This window comes from Schistocerca gregaria, chromosome 6, assembly GCF_023897955.1.
Source record: "Schistocerca gregaria isolate iqSchGreg1 chromosome 6, iqSchGreg1.2, whole genome shotgun sequence".
Classification (NCBI taxonomy): Eukaryota; Metazoa; Arthropoda; class Insecta; order Orthoptera; family Acrididae; genus Schistocerca; species Schistocerca gregaria.
The window spans coordinates 499241156-499262514 of NC_064925.1; the positions used below are offsets into that span (position 1 = coordinate 499241156).

General features: G+C 42.5%; 2 protein-coding genes across 9 annotated transcripts in view; one reads left to right on the top strand and one right to left on the bottom strand.

Moving 5' to 3' along the window:
- LOC126278050 (uncharacterized) overlaps window positions 1-21359 on the bottom strand; it is a 420814-nt gene that overhangs the window by 338993 nt on the left and 60462 nt on the right. For all 8 annotated transcript variants that reach the window (XM_049977851.1, XM_049977854.1, XM_049977849.1 and 5 more), the window contains exon 2: window positions 3482-3664. The gene's annotated coding sequence lies outside the window, so the exon portion shown is untranslated. The remainder of the gene's footprint in view (window positions 1-3481; window positions 3665-21359) is intronic.
- LOC126278051 (uncharacterized) overlaps window positions 1-21359 on the top strand; it is a 391922-nt gene that overhangs the window by 41148 nt on the left and 329415 nt on the right. The gene's annotated exons all lie outside the window — the stretch shown is intronic.

Below are 21359 nucleotides of genomic sequence, written 5' to 3' on the forward strand. Positions count from 1 at the left end.
ACCCACCTACACATGGGACAAAGATATGACAGGGTTATTAGCACCCAAACTGGGACGATGTCAACATCCTGTTGTCGACCCAGTCATTTGTTTAGACCCCTCAAGAAAATAAATGTATGACGAAGTGACCTAATGGTTAGTCAGGACGCTGTCTCACTTCATGCAAGAGTGGCAGTATGGGACACACTGGATCTTTTGGCCCAACAGTTTCCACCGGAGATCGTCAAGCTGGACTGCCACGCCTTCATGAGATGACAGTTGGGACAGTCATGGGATCCCCACTGTCTCCAGCATCGCGAACTTCATCAAGCACTTTGAGGAGCAAGCTCCGGTCTCTTTGAGGTTCTGTCCATCTCGATTCCTATGATGCGTTGACGACACCTTCTCGATGAGGCCGCCTGGTGAAAATGCACCGCAGCAGTTCGTCGACCACATGAACGGTCTCTGTTCCAATATTAAATTTACTGTCGAGTTGGAGAGGGATGGCCAGCTTCCGTTCTTGGATATTTTAGTTGAGCGGAAGGCAGGAGGCCAGCTTGGTCATTCAGTTTACAGGAAATCTTCACGCACTGAGAGGTACTTAGACGCCAACAGCTTTCGTCATTCTGTACACAAGAAAGCGGTACTGACCACTTTAGTACACAGGACAAAAAGTTATTTCTGATTACCACCATCTAGAGTCTGAATTTTAGCATTTGAAGCTCGTGTTCAGAGAAAATCGTTCCAGCAAGTGAGAAACTGCTAAAGCTTTCAAGTGCCCCCAGCTAAAGACGCCTCATGAATCGGCGGAAGAGACCAAACCAGCTGCATTCCTTCCATACTGTGGAGCAACCACTAGCAAGATCTGGCGGGTGCTGAAGAGACGTGGACTGGGGTCAGTGTTCTGGTCTGCCTCCAAGATATGAGATATGTTATGCCCTCTTAAAGATAACATAGGTAAATTCATGGAGACACTTATCGAAAGCTTGAATGTTTTATTCGAAATGACGTGGCTTGTAAACCGCGATTTTATTGATCTCTGGACATTGTGCTGAATGTTCTGCTGGGCGCGCTTTTGGTCTACTGTGGGTAGTGTTTTGTTAGTTGCACTTGTGGCCGACTGTAAGCACTCGCAGCAGCCACCTTGCAGATGGCCTCTTCATACTCAGTACTCCGTGCTGGATTTATGCACTCACTCAGTTGAGCTGCCTACATACTCGGCAATGTAATGGGTTTCATCAGTGGTTCCCTTTGTGCTGATCTGAGAAATGGACGTCCAGACCGTGCTTAGTTTTCAGTACTTATTCGACCATATTTAAATTTATGAATCCAAAAGTAAATGGTCTTCAGTGATGAATCGAAAAATAAATGGTCCTCTGTGATGGTGCGGAGTCTGCGTGAAATTTATCCATATGTCTTTTGACTAAAGCAACTGTTCAAACATTCAAATGAAGATGTTTAATAACAGCACGAAAATCCGTTCTCTCGATTTTCAATCGCAGTCGAGACACCGTGCAATTCAGACGGCTGTCAATGATGAACTTTTTATATTGCTGAAATTCTTTATACGATCATTGGTATAATCAAGCTTACGAACCATGAATGCGCAACAAAAATGGTCCATTCTTTTATAGAAATTTACCGGACTTATCACACGACTGTCGTACGTCTGTGCTGTGACAATTGCATCAAGAAAAATGAGCTTGTTTGTTCACTGAACTGCTGAACTGATTTTATTCGTCACTTCTGAGAGCTGCTGCAAGTAAAGGATTTCTGCTTATTGTCATTGCAACATGATCTTTACTTTATTTTGCTGATCTGGACAGCGATGTATCTTGCGTTTTCTGATCAATCAGCAGTTCGATTCCCAAAATGCTGCAGGGTAAACCTACACTGAGGAGCCAAAGAAACCAAAGAACCTGGTACTCCTGCCTAATATCGTGTAGGGCCCCCGCGACCACGCAGAAGTGCGTCAACACGGAATGGTATGGACTCTACTAACGTCTGAAGTAGGGCTGCAAGGAATTGACACCATGAATCCCGCAGGGCTGTCCATAAATCTGTAGGAGTACGAGGGTGGAGATCTCTTCTGATCATCACTGTGCAAGGCATCCCAGATTTGCTCAATAATGTTCGTTTCTGGGGAGTGTGGTGGCCAGCGGAAATGTTTAAACACAGAAAAGTGTTTCTGGAGCCACTCTGTAGCAATACTGGACGTGTGGGATGTCGCATTGTCTTGCTGGAATTGCCCAAAGCCGTCGGAATGCACAATGGACACGAATGGATACAGGTGATCTATCTAGACGTATCAGGGGTCCCATACCATTCCAACTGCACACACCCCACACCATTACAGAGCCTCCACCTGCATGAACAGTCCCCTGCTGATAAGCAGGGTCCATGGTTTCATGAGGTTGTCTCCATACCTGTACACGTCCATTTGCTCGATACAATTTGAAACTAGAGTCATCCGACCAGGAAACTGGTTTCCAGCTGTCAACAGCCCAGGCGACGTGTAAAGCTTTGTGTCGTGCAGTCATCAAGGGTGCACGAGAGGGCCTTCGGCTCTGAAATCCCATATCGATGCTATTTCACTGAATGGTTCACATGTTGACACTGATGGCCGAGCACTGAAACCTGCAGCAGTGTGCGGAAGGTTTGCATTTCTGTCACGTTGACCGATTCTTTTCAGTAGTCGTTGGTCCTGTTGAAGATATATCTTTTTCCGGCCGCAGCGATGTCGGAGATTTGATGTTTTACCGGATTCCTGATATTCACGGTACACTCGTGAAATGCTCGTACGGGAAAATCCCCATTTCGTCGCTACTTCGGAGATGCTGTGTCCCATCGCTAGTGCGCCGAATATAACGCAACGTTTAGACTCACTAATTTCTTGATAACCTGCCATTGTAGCAACATTAACCGGTCTAAAAACTGTTCCAGACACTTGTCTTATATTGGCGTTTCCGGCCGCAGCGCCGTATTCTGCCCGTTTACATATATCTGTATGTGAATACCCATGCTTATACCAGTTTCTTTGGCTCTTCAGTGTAAATGTTCCAACCCATGCCTATACCAGTTTCTTTGGCTCTTCAGTGTAAATGTTCCAACCCACTTCCTGACCTTTGTCGTGTAGTTTCTTCGGTTCCTTGTGGAACTTTGTTCAGAGCGAATTGACCATCCCTCGATCTCGGCAGGAACTGCCGTATTTTGCACAATATCAGCCTTACTCGGTACGATATATTGAGGCAACGCCAATATTTTTAAAGCTGTGCAGTCCCCTTCAATATACCGCGCAAACCGTCAATACCTATCTGACACGGTCAAGATTACGGTGCAATCCACAGTATTGGGCAATTAATGCAGAGCGTGTGAGGACTGCTTTTTCTTTTAAAGTTCGTAATGATACTACAAAAGCAGTACAGTCGCTGCCAGGATAGGAGAAGCAACCTCCTGGTTGAGAAGTGCCTCCCGGCGCGGCTGGTGGGAGGTCAGCTCTTACCTTGGGCGGCGGGCGGCTGCTGTCTCCTCGCGGGGCGTCGGGACGCCTGGCGACGGCGACGGCGACGGCGGGGTCGGCGGCGTCGGCTCGACGTCCTCCCCAGCGGTAGCTGCAGGTGGCAGCTGGCGCCGCAGCTGGCTGCGGGCTCCCACTGCTCACTCGCCCTCTCCTTGCGCCTTGCACCTGTGGAAGGCGCTACGTCACTTCATAGCCACAAGCACCCCGCCACCGAAACCCTCGCGCAGATACAACATATACGCCTATGTGACAACTCTGTATTTCTCATTTAAATGTTTGGCTTAGAGTTCATAGGACCACTTAAGACTCTTTCTCAACTTTCGCCGTCTATAGCACGTCAGGAAAGAGCTCGTATGAATATTTCCGTGCGCCCTCTGATTTATTTTATTACGATGATAATTTCACACTACGTATGTGGAAGTCGAAAGAATGTTTTCACATTCTGAGGGAGAAGTTGTTTGAAATTTCTTGACCAGATTGTAGTCACAGCGCAAATCGCATTTGCGTGAGTTCATCCAATCTCACTTAACGTATCCATAACAGTCTCGCCCCAGTTTCGCGATAATACTAAACGAGCTAGCCTTCTTTCAACGTTATCGTTGTCCTTCGTCAATCCTGTCTAGTGTGTATTACACAACGCACAGCAGTACTTAAGAAGAGGACAGACAAGCATAATGTAGACAGTTCCTGTGATGGATTTATTGCTCCTTCTAAGTGTTGTGCCAATTAAATGCAGTCTTTGGTTCACCTAATCCACAAAATTTTCTTTCAGATGGTTGCAATTTAAGTTGCTCGCGCAACTATAATCCGTAAGAAAGAGCTGCATCGACAACCATTAAATTTGTTGATCTATCTACCGAATTTTTTTTTTTTCATAGCTCTTACTCAGCAACCGTATTCTAGTTTCAACATAGGACTATACAGTACCGGCTTGGGTGGCCGAGCGGTTCTAGGCGCTACAGACTGGAACCGCACGACCGCAGGTTCGAATCCTGCCTTGGGCATGGATGTGTGTGATGTCCTTAGGTTAGTTACGTTTAAGTAGTTCTAAGTTCTAGGGGACTGATGACCTCAGATGTTAAGTCCCATAATACTCAAAGCCATTTTTTTGATTATACAGCTAATCTTTTGCAAATAACTGTTTGGCACACTGAACGACGTATGTTTAGACACCTACTAAGGGTGTCATCAGAAAGAAATTTATATAAACCCAAAAATTATATTGCCAACAAGCTATGGTCAGAATTTTGAGCAGCTATGCTGAAGTCAAAAATAAAAGAAAACGTTGCAGCCTTTGCCACGTGTTCCTTCCTTGGAACATCATCAGACTGTTCCTAGCAAGGCACACGTGGAAAAGTTAATTTTTTACTTGTCAATAGCTTCTAGATGAAAATATAACAGACTGTTACATAGAGCATTGGCAAGTTCCTCCCAAATGCAACACTTCGAAAATTGGACAAAATATTTGTTCCTAAGTAGAGTCCATGTTGTAGCATGGAGCGGTATTTATCACATTTCGAAATACTTTACTCTTCCCTTCTTAATTGGCAGGCCTCACACTTTTGTTTAGGGCCAGTTAACACTCTTCGCTCAATGATGATATCTTTTTAAATCATGTGCAGCATCATCTGCAATCAAGGAGGGCTGCTGAGATTTTGTCCTAAATAATTTACATAGAGTGAGAACAGGAGAGGGCCTTTAACGCTTCGTGGGAATCTCAGATATCACTTTGGTTTCACTAGACAAGTTCCAGTTTGTTACTATAAACTGTGATCTTTCTGACAGGAAATCTCGAGCGCAGTCTCCGAACTGAGACGATACTCCATAGGCACACAATGTGCTTAGAAGCTACTTTTGAAGAAGCCTGTCAACTGTTAACATTGTAACCTGACAGACATGACATAACATCAATTTTTAAGGACGGTGGGCAGCTGACGCATGTAGGATCGACCGCAGAGACTTCACTCTCGCTGTATTCGCCGTACCTGAATTTAAACTCTTCCCGGACGTGAAAAGACTGGTCTTAGCTTGGCTTTCAGAATAAAATGTTTCACTTCGAAGCGCATTGCGCCCTTTTTGAAACTTCCGGACAGAGTGAAACTGTGGGCTGGACCAGGATTCGAACTCTGAACCTTTCACGGCCAATGCTCTTACCGAACTAGGTCTCCAGTCACGATTCTTCAGATCGCCCACATCCGCGTTTTTTCTGCTGCTCTGAGTTGAAGAAACTCCACGGAAGACGTCGCGCACATAGTGCTGTAGTGCGAGATCGATTCAGGAAACAGTCCTCTTGGATGTGGCTAAGGACGGAAGTAAAGCTGCCCCCCTCCCTCCCCCATGGAGTACCATCGCTCCTGGAATTTGTAGTAGAAAGTTTTTAGTCATTAGAAAGTCCTCAAACTTCAGATAACCAGCAAGTTTGTGTGGTATAATATTTTTTTTGTGGCACCTATAAAATTTAGTTCCAGTAGCATAATACGCTTCGAAGCTTACCATCTCATTTACATAAAACAACGGCATTTATGTTACGCAGCTCCCCCCCCCCCCCCCCTACCGCCTCTTTAATAAATTTCTGCGTTCGATCATGATAGAGAGCAGCATGTATCAGCAGAATTTCCTGCAGATACCACTAAAAGATGCCTTGCAGAACAGCATCCACATTTTCTCCGACCCTTGTTCCAGACCTGAATGACGTGCAGCTTTTTGGAATCGCTGGGTGCGCTTCATTACTGCAACGAATTGCAATAAACTGTTACTAGAAGAGTAGAAACTTATTTAGGATAATGGCGCTGGAATCCTGTTGGCATTATGTTAAATCCAGTAGCGTATCCGGTGTTGGGCGATTTTAGTTGTCTTTCTGTTCCTCGATCACTTAGATTATCGTGTCATGCCGACGCCTATGGTATGATTTGTTCCTTTATTCGCTGTATTCCGTAGAACCCGCCTTCCTGATACAAAGCAAGTCGCTACATACATCCATAGATTTGACAGAAGTCTGTTCGTTGTATTAGCAATTACTGGTATGTTTAAAACATTGGGCTTTCGTTGTGGAGGACGATGTATAAACTCCTCGACACGCCATGCATGTTTAGGTTTTCCTTAGTGCCCTAAATTACTTTAGGCAAAGGCTTCCTTTGAAAAGGAAGCGGACAATTTACACCCCATGTCAAAAACTGTTCAGCCTTTAACGATTACGTCTTCGAACGCATATTAATCCATTATGTTCCTTCTGTAACAACAGCCACCAAGCTCCTTGTGCCCTCACACTCCCTCGCGAGCCTCGTTAACTACGACTATCACATTCTCGGTAACTACCTCCCCTCAATCTGCCCCTGTTATTTTTAGAACCGCATTTTATACTTAATCAGTGGATGATATGTAGATGGCAACTTGCGCTTTGTTAGGGAGTAACCGTTAATTACGACTTACGCATTCTTCGAAATGAAACGAAATAACGCGTATCTCAAGATAGTTTTGAATGAGAAGGGAATGCCGGCCGTGGTGGCTGAGCGGTTCTGGCGCTTCAGTCTGGAACCGCGCGACCGCTACGGTCGCAGGTTCGAATCCTGCCTCGGGCATGGATGTGTGTGATGTCCTTAGGTTAGTTAGGTTTAAGTAGTTCTAAGTTCTAGGGGACTGATGGCCACAGATGTTAAGTCCCATAGTACTCAGTCATTTGAACCATTTTTTTGCACTGGGCGAATTTTTAAAACTCAAATATACTACGCACACATGGAAAAAACGTAAACAAGTTCCAACCCCAACAAGACGATGAAATCAGTAATCTAAATTAAATTTTGTTGTTATATTCTGTAACGCCCCACGCTGCATCCGTGAGTGTTTTGTGCAACTCGCTTATCAGTCGTGCTAATGTGACGGCAGGTAAATGCTAAGCTGACGCGCAGTTTTTCTGGAGCTCTGGCAACGTTGCGCGCTGAGAAGTAGAATGCCGAGTGCGACCAACTTGATTGGCCTATTCCGCCCTCAACAAGGGCGCAGAAGGTAGTGACAGTGTCGTATCGAGTATCGAAACACAAGCTATTGACGTCACTTTGAAGTCTTCATTTTAAGCTGCAAAACAGCACTTCCTCTTTGTCAATTTTTTATTGTAATGAAAGCTATGTTGAACCCAAAGGTTGGTTTGAACCGTACGCAGAAAACATAGTCCTGTTAACTTCCTCCTACCCTTGTAATGGTTTGCCCAGCCAGTTAGCGGAGGACCTGCAGAGTAACTGCGATTGGCAGAAAACATCGTAATTGGAACTGAGCGTAGATTTAACTCAATCTTTTAACATTTCAGTCATTCAATTACCCACTTAGACATCTCGTGACACAGCCTAATGCCAAACGGTAATGGTGTACAATACGGGAACTGAGAAGTACTGTGACGCAAATAAGAGCTACCTTCAGTGCGGGATAAATCTAACGACAGCCGAGCGCTAATTTACTGAGGTAACATTCTGTTCAGTCAAGAATAACTTCTGCATATCGCACATCACGTGTTCAACCAAATTCTAATGGTTCGTAACATTGGATCATAGTTTGGTTCATTTTACGATTTGTTAGAACGTCTGCCTATGAATGATTACTCTCTCTCTCTCTCTCTCTCTCTCTCTCTCTCTATCTATCTATCTATCTCTATCGCTCTCATACACACACATTAAAATTCTCGGATTACTTATATAGCCAACGTATAAAATAGTTGCAAACATGCTCCGCGCGAAACACACGTGAAAACATACAGGCCCTGTAGTGCTTACTATTTCTGTTATTCGAAGTCAGTTGTGCTCTTTAACGTCGTTACGACAGTGTAGATACCAGACCAGTAATCATAAATGCTCAGGATTCAACGTCTGTCCTACGTCTGTTTCTCTGTCGCTTCATGATTCAGTGTAATGACGAGCGCTAATTTAGACTGTGCTTCCGAGTCCACATCAACTCTTTGAAACGTGGTGGTATGAAAGCTTTTCAGTTTTTTCTCGGCAAGCAGTAGAGGCTTTAGCTTAATTATTACCATTCAGTAACACAATTTTGCTGTTCTTGAAAGTGGCGTAATGGCACGTTATGTTGAGGTACCACAGGAGGCGGAGGAAAAACCTCCGAAGAGTCGCGATTTTTTCTAAAATTATTTGTCTGGATTGTGTCCTTTTGCGAAAGTGAAACCTGGAAGATAAGAAGAGAATATAAACTTTGGGATCGTTGTACTACAGAAGTATGCTGAAGACGGGAAGATCAGTTAACTGATGGAAAGGTACCGAATCGAATTGGGGAGGAAAGAAATTCTGGCACCACATTACAAACAGTGAGGGTCGTTCGATATGATACATTCTGAGGCGTCAAGGAATTCCAAAGTAACGCAGGGAAGAGTGATGGGTAAAAGGTGTAGGGGAAGACTAACAAGTAAGGCTGGACGAGTTACCAGGTTCAAATAACTGTAGGTTGCAGTAGTTATGCAAGCTAAAGAGGCGTGTACAGTGCAGTTTAGCGTGCAAACCTACAGCAAACCAGTCTTCACACTGAAGACAACAACAATATGTATACAGCTTTGTGCCTTGGGTTATTTCAGGTGGTAAGTTTTCTTTACCACCATGCAGAGAGAAGAATTTCGTCCAAATTTTCTTCGCAACAGGAAAAAACATCGACCGTACATTGTTGTCGTCTTATTTCTCTTCAAAAATGGTTCAAATGGCTCTGGGCACCATGGGACTCAACTGCTGTGGTCACCAGTCCCCTAGAACTTAGAACTACTTAAACCTAACTAACCTAAGGACATCACACACATCCATGCCCGAGGCAGAACTCGAACCTGCGACCTTAGTAGTCGCACGGTTCCGGACTGCGCGCCTAGAACCGCGAGACCACCGCGGCCGGCTATTTCTCTTCATTGGTTCATGGTGTCGCCTTCCTGACTTATAGGATACTGCTTTGAAGCATATAGAGACCAAAAAAAAATTGCCACTCGGAAAGGCTGATGAGGTTCCATTTAATCTACAGCCCTTGGATGAACTATTACAACACAATTTTGACTAAGCAGTTGAGTGGGGAATCGTCACCACGTTCTTATATGAACTACACTGACAGAAATAAAAATTGCAAAACCGCGGAGTTACGCGACATTAATGAAAGTTGGTAGGCGTGTTTCTACATCTGAAACATTGTCTATTCAAATTTCGCGCCAGTCGCATAAGAGTGGCGCTTGTAGCGCCACAGAGGATGCAGGTCAGGTTTGCTTTAAATAAACAACTTAATGATCGTGAGCGTTAGTTACCTTTGAAATTGGACGTGGTGAGTTATTAGTCAACAATGCCTCTAAGGCGACAAAGAATCGATTATCAACATCTCAGAGTGTTAGGAGGTCGTTCAACAGGGCTAGGAGACGCTGCATGTTCCGTCTGCGGTATTGCAGAAAGACTTAGTAGGAATGCAGCCACTGTACACGATTACTGGCAGCGGTGGTCACGAGATTGTACAGTCGCAAGAAGACCAGGTTCTGGACAACCATGTTGCACTACTGAGAGGGAAGACCATCGTGTTCGGCGTGTGGCAATGGCGCATCGTACTGCATCTGCAGCAGCAATTTCAGCAGTAGTTGACACCGCAGTGACACAATGAATTGTTAAAAATCGGTTACTGCAAGGTCGGATTCGAGCCAGACGCCCTGTAGCGTGCATTCCAATGATTTCAAACCACTTGAGATTTCAGTGTTGTCGAACGAGAGCTCATGAGAGGGCAGGATGGATGCTGTTGTGTTTTCTAATGGAAACTGGTTTCGCCTCCATGTCAACGATGGCAAAGTGTTGGTTAGAAGCAGCTCAGCTGAGGGCCTGCAACGAACCTGTCTGCATGCTAGACACTGGATGTACACCTGGAGTTATGGTCTGGGGTGCGGTTACGTATGATAGCAGTAGCATTCTCGTGGTTATCCCATGCAATGTAACTGTAAATTTGTACATCAGTCTTGTGATTCGAACTGTCGATTCATGAACAGCATTTCAAGGGGTGTTTCCAGCAGGATAACGCTCGCCGACACACCGCTGTTGTAACCCAACTTGCTCTTCAGTGCGCGACATGCTGCCTTAGCCTGCTCGATACAAGATCTGTCTCCATTCGGGCATATATGGGACATCATGGGACAACTCCAGCGTCATCCACAAATAGCGTTAACCATCCCAGTACTGACCGACCAAGTGCAACAGGCGTGGAACTCCGTCACACAAACTGGCATCCGGCACCTGAACAACACAATGCAAGGACGTCTGCATGTTTGCATTCAACATTCTGACCATTACGTTTAAAGTACTAGCATTTCACATTTGCAATGTTACCTAGATAAATGTGATCCCGAAATTTCAGAACCTTCATTAATTATTTTTGGTGTTAATTTTTTCCGTCGGTGTATATAGATAATCCAAAGCTTTTGACGTATTATATGTATTTCCTTATAAAATAGTGAATCTAAAGTTTTTCAAACAATGGGCGTTTTGATCAAATGGAGAAAAACAACGTGCATTTTGATCAAACTGAAAAGCGTGGTACTCCCAACACCTACCATTCACTTACGGCAAGTACAAGGATGCCACTTTTGAAACGGCGTTTCCTGTAGCAGCTTGTTTCACCTCTTGCTCAATGACGTGCAGGATATAAGTTCGGCGTGTTAATACCGTCGATTGAGTGTCATCCCTTTGCATTGCATACTATACATTTTTATAGGCAAATCTGCTCATTTTTGCTGAAGTATGTCAGGTGACATATTCGCCTTCCCGTTACGATGTACAAAAACTTTCATGTAAGGTGAGAAATTGACCTTCATTTTATCTGCCACCTTACAAGTTCAGTACCTCATCAGTTGTTCGATATACCTGCCCAATCCACATTGCAGAAGCTTCAGTTCTCTTCCTGTCTGTGCTGTATGTCTTCCACATTTGCCCGCCGGGGAGGCCGAGTGGTTCTAGGCGCTACAGTCTGGAAGCGCGCGACCGCTACGGACGCAGGTTCGAAACCTGCCCCGGGCATGGATGTGTGTGATGTCCTTAGGTTGGTTAGGTTTAAGTAGTTCTAAGCTCTAGGGGACTGATGACCTCAGTAGTTAAGTGCCATAGTGCTCAGAGCCATTTGAAACATTCTTCCTCATTTCACTGACTACAAGCCTAGGCTACAGGCAAATAACCTGAGGAAGTCGTCGTAATACTTAAATTTATGTGTCTTTAACAATTTTTTTTTTCGAGAAACTTTTTCCCTTTTATTTGCGGTTTATAAATTCGCCACATTGCCCATCATCAGATATTTTGATGCCCAATGTGCAAACCTCATTGACTAGTTTTTGTGTCTCATTTCCAAATATGATTCCCTCAGCATTACCAATTTTATTCGTCTTTATTCCATTACCCTTGTTTTACTTTTGTTGTTGTTCATTTTATAACCTCATTCCACAAGGTCGCTAAGTATGGGAAGTATAAAATGGGACTTCAGAAAGTAAGCTGCTCATTGTTATGGCAGAATAAAGGAAACCCCTCGATGCCAAGTAACCTTACTGAATGCTGCAGTACTCTTCAAAATGACAGACAGATGATGCTATTTTTCAAGACAGCCACCAGATCCCTGAAAACAATGGCCTGAACGTTATATAAATCATGTAGTTCGTCTATGATAGAAATGTGGTCGTTAGCCATGGAGCCATTCGAGAATCTCTATGTGATCGTCTTCATTGTTGGAAAATCTCTTTTCCTCTCAGAAGAAAAAAAAAATGGAAATCTAATTGTGCACGATTTTACTTACCGATCAGCCGCCGAATCAGGTGAACAATTTTAAAAGATTATAGGTGACACACCCATGGGAATGCCTCTGATCTTTTAACATTGTTCACCTGACGGTCGTGTTTTAGTAAACAACAATTTTACTAGCTGGAGTGGAGTTCTTCTTAAGATCGTGCCTGTCAAGAGCTGCGATTGCCCAGAATAGAAAATAGTATGTGATACTTTAAATTTGTTGAAACCACCAGTGACTGATGACATGGTTAATTAATAATTCTTACGTCTTACTGATATTTGTAGACATTCTCCCTCAGTTCCTGATTTAGTGCTGTTTATCTTCTAATAAGAACATCTGTTAGTTATCTTTCGCAAATGAGTTTATCTACAACATACATAGAATTGTTAAATCAACATTGTTTCCAGTCTGAAAGCCTCTTTCGCCCTCACTCTTTCAGTGCACGAATGCCTTCGAGTATCTTGGTAGTTGTTTTTTATTTGTTTTTCTTTTTCCGAGCTTTAACTACCGTCACATGCTCCTGCATTCGTTTAGGGAGGAATTTAGAATACGACAACTATGGTGGTTTTCTTGTCACAAAGATCGGTTAATATCCTTTTAGATACTCATCTTGGGCTCATTCTTGTACAGTGGCCATAAAAAGGCATTGCTTCTTAACCGAATCGTGTCACTTACGTTCCCCCCGTGTTTATACATGGTGTTCCAGGGGGAATGGTCAGTGTTCAGGAACGATCATTCGAAGCACGGAAGTGTAGTAAACATGGTCTCTATAAAGTACATACCTCAAGAATTCTAAGCACTTCATCTCCGATTGTGCAAAAAAAAAAAATCTCTTCTACTGCAAGCACTTTGCTTTCCATATCTAGAGAGGAGGTAGTATCTAACAAAACAAGAAAAAACTGTATAGCAAACATGGGCTCTAAAATTCATCTTTAAAAAGCTATGGAGCACTGATTATCTTCGACATTGTGCAACACATCTCTTCTACTGAACAATTGCTTCCACCTCTTAAAGTGTGCATTTTAGAGCTAATGTTTACTGTACAAATTTTCCTTGTTTTGGTCCACATTACCACCTCTCAAAATATGAAAAGCAATGAGTGTGCACTAGAAAGAGATTCTTTTTTCACAGTATCGAAGGTAGAGAAGTGGTCATAGCTCGCATTTTAGAGCCCTTGTTTACTAGATTTTTCTGCTTCGAATGATGGTGCCTGTCATATTCCTTTATGTTGACCATTCATTATCTTGTGACACCCGGTATAGATCATGCTTGCGGCAGCTTCGGTACTATGTGTTCTTTGATGGGACACAAGATGTTTCTCAAAATCTTGCTTTCTTGGGCCTCAGGTTTCTCAGTTAGACCATTCTCGTTCGTTGTAGGGGTCAGTGCAGCAGTGCGGCGTGTAAGGATATCGATGTTATGTTATAGATGTCTTTAGTTACCTGACAGGCCATTTCCAGTTTGCTAACGTGAGACACCAAGGCTTCTTTCTCTGATAGGTTAGACTCTCTCCTATTCACCTATGTACTTACAAAAGTTTTTTATCTGCTTAATTTTTCTTTGTCAAACCTCCAGTTCTTTTGACGCTAATTTTATGTTTGTCAGAAAATGCGTATTCTCAAAGGAGATATGAAGGATAGCCCTCGCTGCCTGTTTACAGCTGGTTGTTTTGCTGGGGGATTAATCTTTGGAGTCCGCGACTACTTCCGGGACACAAGTTTTGGGGTCGCAGCGCATTTCTCGAATTCTCATTCTTGTAATCAGCCAAGCTGTGAAATTGGAACCTGGCATCATCACTGATTAATGATGAGATGGTTCCAGCTTGACTGATTCCATGAATGAGCTCTTAATTATGCTGCTGTGGTTCCGAAACTAATGGTGAAGAATGAAGTATAAATAAATAACAGTGGGACACAATTCTCCTTCGAAAATAACGAAGAATATCGTGATCTTGGTAGCCAGGAGGCAACTTCCTGTGAAACATAATTTCGAAAAAATCAAACTGAAGATCACCTTTTTAGCAAATAATCTGTTCAGTTAAGTTTAGTTCGTATTCTTTGAATGAAAACATTATAGGGTATGCGCAATCGTAAGAACATATAAATCTATACGGATACTCTGCAGATCACATTTAGGTGCCTGGCAGAGGGTATGACTAGTATCAACTGAAATAAAAGATTTACTGATGTCCCCATTGCAGACTTGGGAGGACAATGTACTTCTGCCATCAGATGGCCTAGATTCAAAGCAACAAAACATGTTTCATCATCTTTTCTTTGGTGAGATTCACTATCATATAAAACTTTAAATACAGTATTGTCACCTTCGGTTATCAAAATTATTTATTTATAAATTCTACGAGTGCAATTTCGGCCTCAGACCATTTTCGAGTTTGACATTGACATACATATCGTTAAATGGGGTGAACACACAGTTGTCTACCACCAAAGAAAAAATTAAAATCCTATGGGGTTATAGGTCTTGTGCCTAACCATAAGTTTATAGTTAGATTTGAGACCTAGATAAAGCTTTTATAACATAAAAAAAACTTGGGTGTTTCTGTTCGCCCTGCAGTGAGGGGTAAGTAGAAACAGCAATGTTAATGTCACACTTTTTTCTATTTATTGGTGTTTATGATGAGCAGAGACAGGTCAGGTCCGTTTTGGATCTACAAGTTAAGAAACAAAATTTATCTGGTACAAAAATGTTTCATTCAATACAAAAAAAAGTGAGACGCAATGGTTTTTTTCTGCTTGCCAAATAATTTTTTTTATATCTGTTTATTTCATAGTAACATTAAACTCACGAACTTGACTTCTTTGTTAACACACAAGTCACTGACATCGTGTTTGTAAATGATGTTTTATTTCCATAAATCATAACCCAAGAAGTAACAGAGAGCTTTCGAACAACATCTCCTTGGTTAAAAAATGATTCCTCGTCTCTTAAAAAAGAAAAGTACGTCAAAATAAGCTTTGCCTTCCAAATAACAAATTTGACATACATGCAACCTAAATGACACGTTTCGATGTACTTTAATCACAGCATAATGTCCTAGGCTGAGAAGCGTGCCAGGTTGTTCTTTATTTCCAACTAATTCTTTGTATTCTTGTGAAGAGACACCTACGATATCTGTTTCTGTTCAGCCCAAAAATTCCGAAAACAGATCCCAACATTTTCATAAACACAACCGTTGATTTTCATTTAGCCAAAACACAAGTCAGATTAGCGTTTGTTTAATGAAACGGGATTACATATTTGCTTACCATTTACTTAAATTAAAACAACACAATGTAGATTGGTACTTACAAATAAAAGTTCGAAGTTTGTCGTAGAGTTGACAAAACACAAGCAAACACTGTCGTCAACTTTGAATCTCATAATTTCCGTCTTACATCAGTTCACTACCAGCATAGACAAACAAATGTTTGAATATTCCCATTTGTTTCCCGACACGATAACGTAGAACTTTTTTGGAAGTTTATTTCTATATTTTTTTTGGAAATTACGTTTCTACTCACCATATTGTATCTTTTGACCCCATTTAGCGTTGCATTTAATTTTTTAAAATTTAGACATGTTCCAAGCACGATATTTTCGCGGCGTTCCACTAGAAATTGCAATCGTTGACTTCAAAATAGTTTTCCCAGCTTAAGGCGGTAGTCATGTATTTTTCAAACATAAATAATTTGCACATACAACTTTTCTTTTTAAGTATGATTTCGAGAAGTATCCTGCGATGACTAGCAGGCAGCATCACAGGCTGCCTACAGAAATTTAGGTATACAAACCGCCTATCTTTTGTTAATTTAAAACGTTTACCCCTAAACGATGAGAGTGTAATCCACCGAACATGTTGTAGCGGGAAAAAATCAGTAAAACTGACTCGTTAACGAATGTCGTGAATGTGCGCTAAACAAATTACAGCTACAAACAGCTGTCTTGAGTCACTTAGAAAATATTTATTTTGATGAACTTGTTATCTTGCCTTTTCTTCCGAATGTCTGTTCTTAAGAAGCCCTGGAAACTAGTTCAAGAATTTAAAGAAATATTTCATTAGTCGCAGTCATCAGTAGATACATTTCTTTTTACGTACAGGATAATTTGTCGCTATCGGCCATCGAATTAACGGCCACGACTATATTAGCGAATGTCGTATACGGGTAATAGTTCCATTGCTCGTTGGTTAGACTGTCTGACCATTAATTAGGCGACGCAGACATCACAAAAGAATAATAATCATGTGGTATAGTTCAAATTTTGCACTTCTACGATGTTGTAAACCTTCTGTTCCATTATTTGTCTTTCCATCATTCGTACCAGCGAAAGCTAGCATGAACCGGCTCAGTGGTACTCCATTTTTAGAATTTGCGTTTATGTACTATTCTCTTGCAGTACGCCCTAACGACGAAATTATTTGCGAGTTCATCCCCATCAGAATGCTGACGGATTCACGCACGCGTAAATAATTTCCAGTGAGTGAATTTAGAACGGTAACCACCATTGTTCTGTCTCGCCTTTAGAATCCATCTGCGCCACGATGGGGCTATAAATCAGCTTCAAACAATTATTTACTTGATTTCTGTGTTTCAATTCGTCCAGACTCTGGCTCAAAGATTTCGAACATTGGAGAGCGTTGAAAGCGTAGCTTGTCTGAGTGGATGCCGTCTCCAGCGAAGGACAGGCTCTGCAGGCAATCTGGGGGCTGACCTTCTGGGACAATAGACGGAGCCCATTCCGCACACGAGTCTCCGGGGATGGCTGAGACGAGGACAGCTTTACTGCCGCAGAGCATTAGTTCCACCAGACGACGCGCCGCCCTCCATTCCACTACCTGCTACGCAGCGGTCGAACTTGTGGCGCCGTAAAACCGGCGAGGGTGGAGCCGCACAGCGGGTGGATTTTTTTGTCTCCTGACGCAAAGACGTGTGACTGTCGAATTTACTTTCTAAAAAGTGACAACGTTGGAGGAAATTATGTAACTACTATGTTATAAGGCCGTTATTGTTTACAGTTTGTACAAAATATAGTGGATAACGTCGGAATATAGAGGGTCTATACAAGGACAATATTATGGAAATGGAAGGGGACGTAGATGAAGATGCGGTGGGAGATATGATACTGCGTGAAGGACTTGACAGAGCACTGAAAGACCTAAATCGAAACAAGGCCCCGGGAGTAAACAACATTCCATTAGAACTACTGACGGCCTTGGGAGAGCCAACCCTGACAAAACTCTACCATCTGGTGAGCATGATGTATGAGACAGGCGAAATACCCTCAGACTTAAAGAAGAATATAATAATCTCAATCCCAAAGAAAGCAAGTGTTGACAGATGTGAAAATTGCCGAACTACCAGTTTAGTAAGCCATGGCTGCAAAATACTGACGCGAATTCTTTACAGACGAATGGAAAAACTGGTAGAAGCCGACCTCGGGGAAGATCAGTTTGGATTCCGTAGAAATATTAGAACACGTGAGGCAATTCTGACCTCACGATTTATCTTAGAAGATAGATTAAGGAAGGGCAAACCTACTTTTCTAGCGTTTGTAGACTTAGAGAAAGCTTTTGAGAATGTTGACTGGAATACTCTTTCAAATTCCAAAGGCGGAAGGGGTAAAGTACAGGGAGTGAAGGGCTATTTAGAATTTTTACAGAAACCAGAAGGCAGTTATAAGAGTCGAGGGACATGAAAGGGAAGCAGTGGTCGAGAAGGGAGTGAGATAGGGTTGTAGCTTATCCCCGATGTTATTCATTCTGTATTTTGAGCACGCAGTAAAGGAAACAAAAGAAAAAATTGGAGTAGGTATTAAAATCCATGGAGAAGAAATAAAAACTTTGAGGTTCGCCGATGACATTGTAATTCTGTCAGAGACAGCAAAGGACTTGGAAGAGCAGTTGAATGGAATGGACAGTGTCTTGAAAGGAGGATATAAGATGAACATCAACAAAAGCAAAACGAGGATCATGGAATGTAGTCGAATTAAGTCGGGCGATGCTGAGGGAATTAGATTAGTAAATGAGACACTTAAAGTAATAAAGGAGTTTTGCTATTTGGGGAGCAAAATAACCTATGATGGTCGAAGTAGAGAGGATATAAAATGTAGACTGGCAATGGCAAGGAAAGCGTTTCTGAAGAAGAGAAATTTGTTAACATAGAGTATAGATTTAAGTGTCAGGATGTCGTTTCTGAAAGTATTTGTATGGAGTGTAGCCATGTATAGAAGTGAAACTGTGGACGATAAATAGTTTGGAAAAGAAGAGAATAGAAGCTTTCGAAATGTGGTGCTACAGAAGAATGCTGAAGATTAGATGGGTAGATCACAAAACTAATGAGGAGGGATTGAATAGAATTGGGGAGAAGAGGAGTATGTGGCACACATTGAGAAGAAGAAGGGACCGGTTGGTAGGACATGTTCTGTGGCATGAAGGGATCACCAATTTAGTACTGGAGGGCAGCGTGGAGGGTAAAAATCGTAGAGGGAGACAAAGAGATGAATACACTAAGCAGATTCAGAAGGATGTAGGTTGCAGTAGGTACTGGGAGCTGAAGAAGCTTGCACAGGATAGAGTAGCATGGAGACCTGTATCCAACGAGTCTCAGGACTGAAGACAACCAACCACAACCACAACAACAACTTCGGAATTTCCGTGGGGGTGTTTGCAGATGATTCCAGAAGGCTATTGCGAAATGCAGGTAGACCTGGGGAAGATCAGTGATTTGTGGAGGGACTGGTAGTTGGATCTTGAATGTAAGTGAATGCAAACGTTATCTAAAAACCCATACAGTCTATGATCGCAAATATGAGAGCTTGCTGAAACGTAATGCCACCGAATTTTTTATTCTCTTTCGAGTAGTATCGGATGAGGTGTTAACGTGTCATACATATTACTCAGGTAGACTTTCCCGCTTCGCTGACGCAAGTTGTAACTATCTGCCGCTAGAGGGCTCCGAATCGTTCCGTGTAGCAAAATAATTTTGGCGGGTGAGAAACAGCGTACTGCAATAGAGTTTCTAACAGTCCTCACATGGAGCACTCTCTTCTTCAGCATGACAACGCCAGACGACACACGAGCGGTGCGACATTTGCAACAGTCCGACGCCTTGAGTTCACTGTCATCGATCATTCTTATACAGCCTCAACTTGGCCCATCCGATTTACATCTCTTTCCAATGCTTAAAGAACATCCAGGACTTCAATCTGATAGTGATGAAGTGGTGCAAGCAGAGCACAACATACTTGTGTCCCTGGAATTAGTAGAGGAGGCAAATAAAACGTTCAGCCATAATTAGCATCGTCTTGTCGCATAAAAACGTAGTAAAATAAATGGCCTATGATGTACAGCCGTCGTTAGCCCACTGTGTCTGCAGCTACAGTACAAACAGTTGAGTGGACTGGTCCACTAGGTGTTGTTGACCGTAAGGTATATAATACGCCACTGTAAAGAGTGGTTATGGTAAGTGATACCTATCGGCCAAGACTACTCAGCTGTTTGTACTGCAGCTGCAGACACAGTGTGCTAACGGCGGCATTACATCATAGTACACGAGTTTTTACAACAATTTTATGTTTTTATACAATGCGATGATGCCAATCATGGGCGGAAGTTTTATTTGCAACCTTTACTAACTCCAGGGAGGCAGGTATGCTTTTTTTAATTATTCTAATATTGGAGCTTCAAACGTGACTGTACTCAATACACTGGAAGTATGAATTAAAAATCGGCTACAGTCACAAATTTTTGTGTTTCATGAAATACACGATGCATTTCGGTCTCTGTGTGTCCATCATCTAGCGTAACTTATCTTTATACGTGATTTATTTTTGCGCATTAATGAGGTGAAATGCGCATTGCACATAATCCAAGAAGGGCGTTTTTAACTTGACACCATCAAACACTCTTTACTCCATCATGCTAGTGCATATCACTTCACTTAAGAGGCACATTTGCACACGTTCGTAAACACTTCAGTGGAACACAAAATCAGTGAAGTGTTTACAAACAAGTATATGTAAATGTGCCTCTTGAGTAAAGTGATATGCGTGAGCAAGATAGAGTAAAGAATGTTTGATAGTGTTAAAAAGTTAAAAACGCTCTCCTTGGATTATGTGGAATATATGTTTCACATCATTAAAGCAAAAATAAATCTTGTATTAAGACAAGTTACACCTGATGGTCAACCCGCAGGGTGCGTGATGCATCGTGTATTTAGTAACACACGAAAATCTGTGATTACTTGAGTCTCAAATAATGTATATCAACGCTAGTACTTATAATGTTGTTAACTTGTAAATATGCACATTCTTTTTTAGATCAATTTGATGATGAGCATCATGATCGAAACTGGTCATGAATTAAGCAGATATTTGCGGTGACACACTGGGTTCGGTTTTCATATATTGTCAGATTTTGGATCGCTATTGTCTTCAAGGTGGCCATGTCACCTCTCATTTAGAATAATGGAAACGCGATGCGCATAAGCAGGCGAAAGGACTCATTACTTTAAATTACGATATTGGCGACAAACCACTGGAAACTGTAAAATACATACGAGTAGACATCCAGGGCGACCTGAAGTGGAAAAATTAGCCGGCCGGTGTGGCTGAACGGTTCTAGGCGCTACAGTCTGGAACCGCGCGACCGCTACGGACGCAGTTTCGAATCCTGCCTCGGGCATGGATGTGTGAGATGTCCTTAGGTTAGTTAGGTTTAAGTAGTTCTAAGTTCTAGGGGACTGATGACCACAGATGTTAAGTCCCATAGTGCTAAGAGCCATTTGAACCATTTTTTTTTTAATTACCGTAGGAAAAGCACGTGCCAGGTTGAGAGTTATTGAAGAAAATTAAGAAAATGAAATTTACCCACAAAAGAAGTGGCTTACTAAACACTTTACGGATCTTCAGTATAGCTTATCGGTCTGCTATCCATACCAGGCTGGATTATAGAGAGAGAGAGGGGGGGGGGGGAGGGGGCGAGAAAGAAGGAAAGGAAGATCCAACGAAGAATGGCGCGTTTCGTAACGGGCCATTAGTCGGCTTGGGAGTTAGGAAGACGCTCGACAACCGTCAGGCTGCACACACAGCGGGAGAG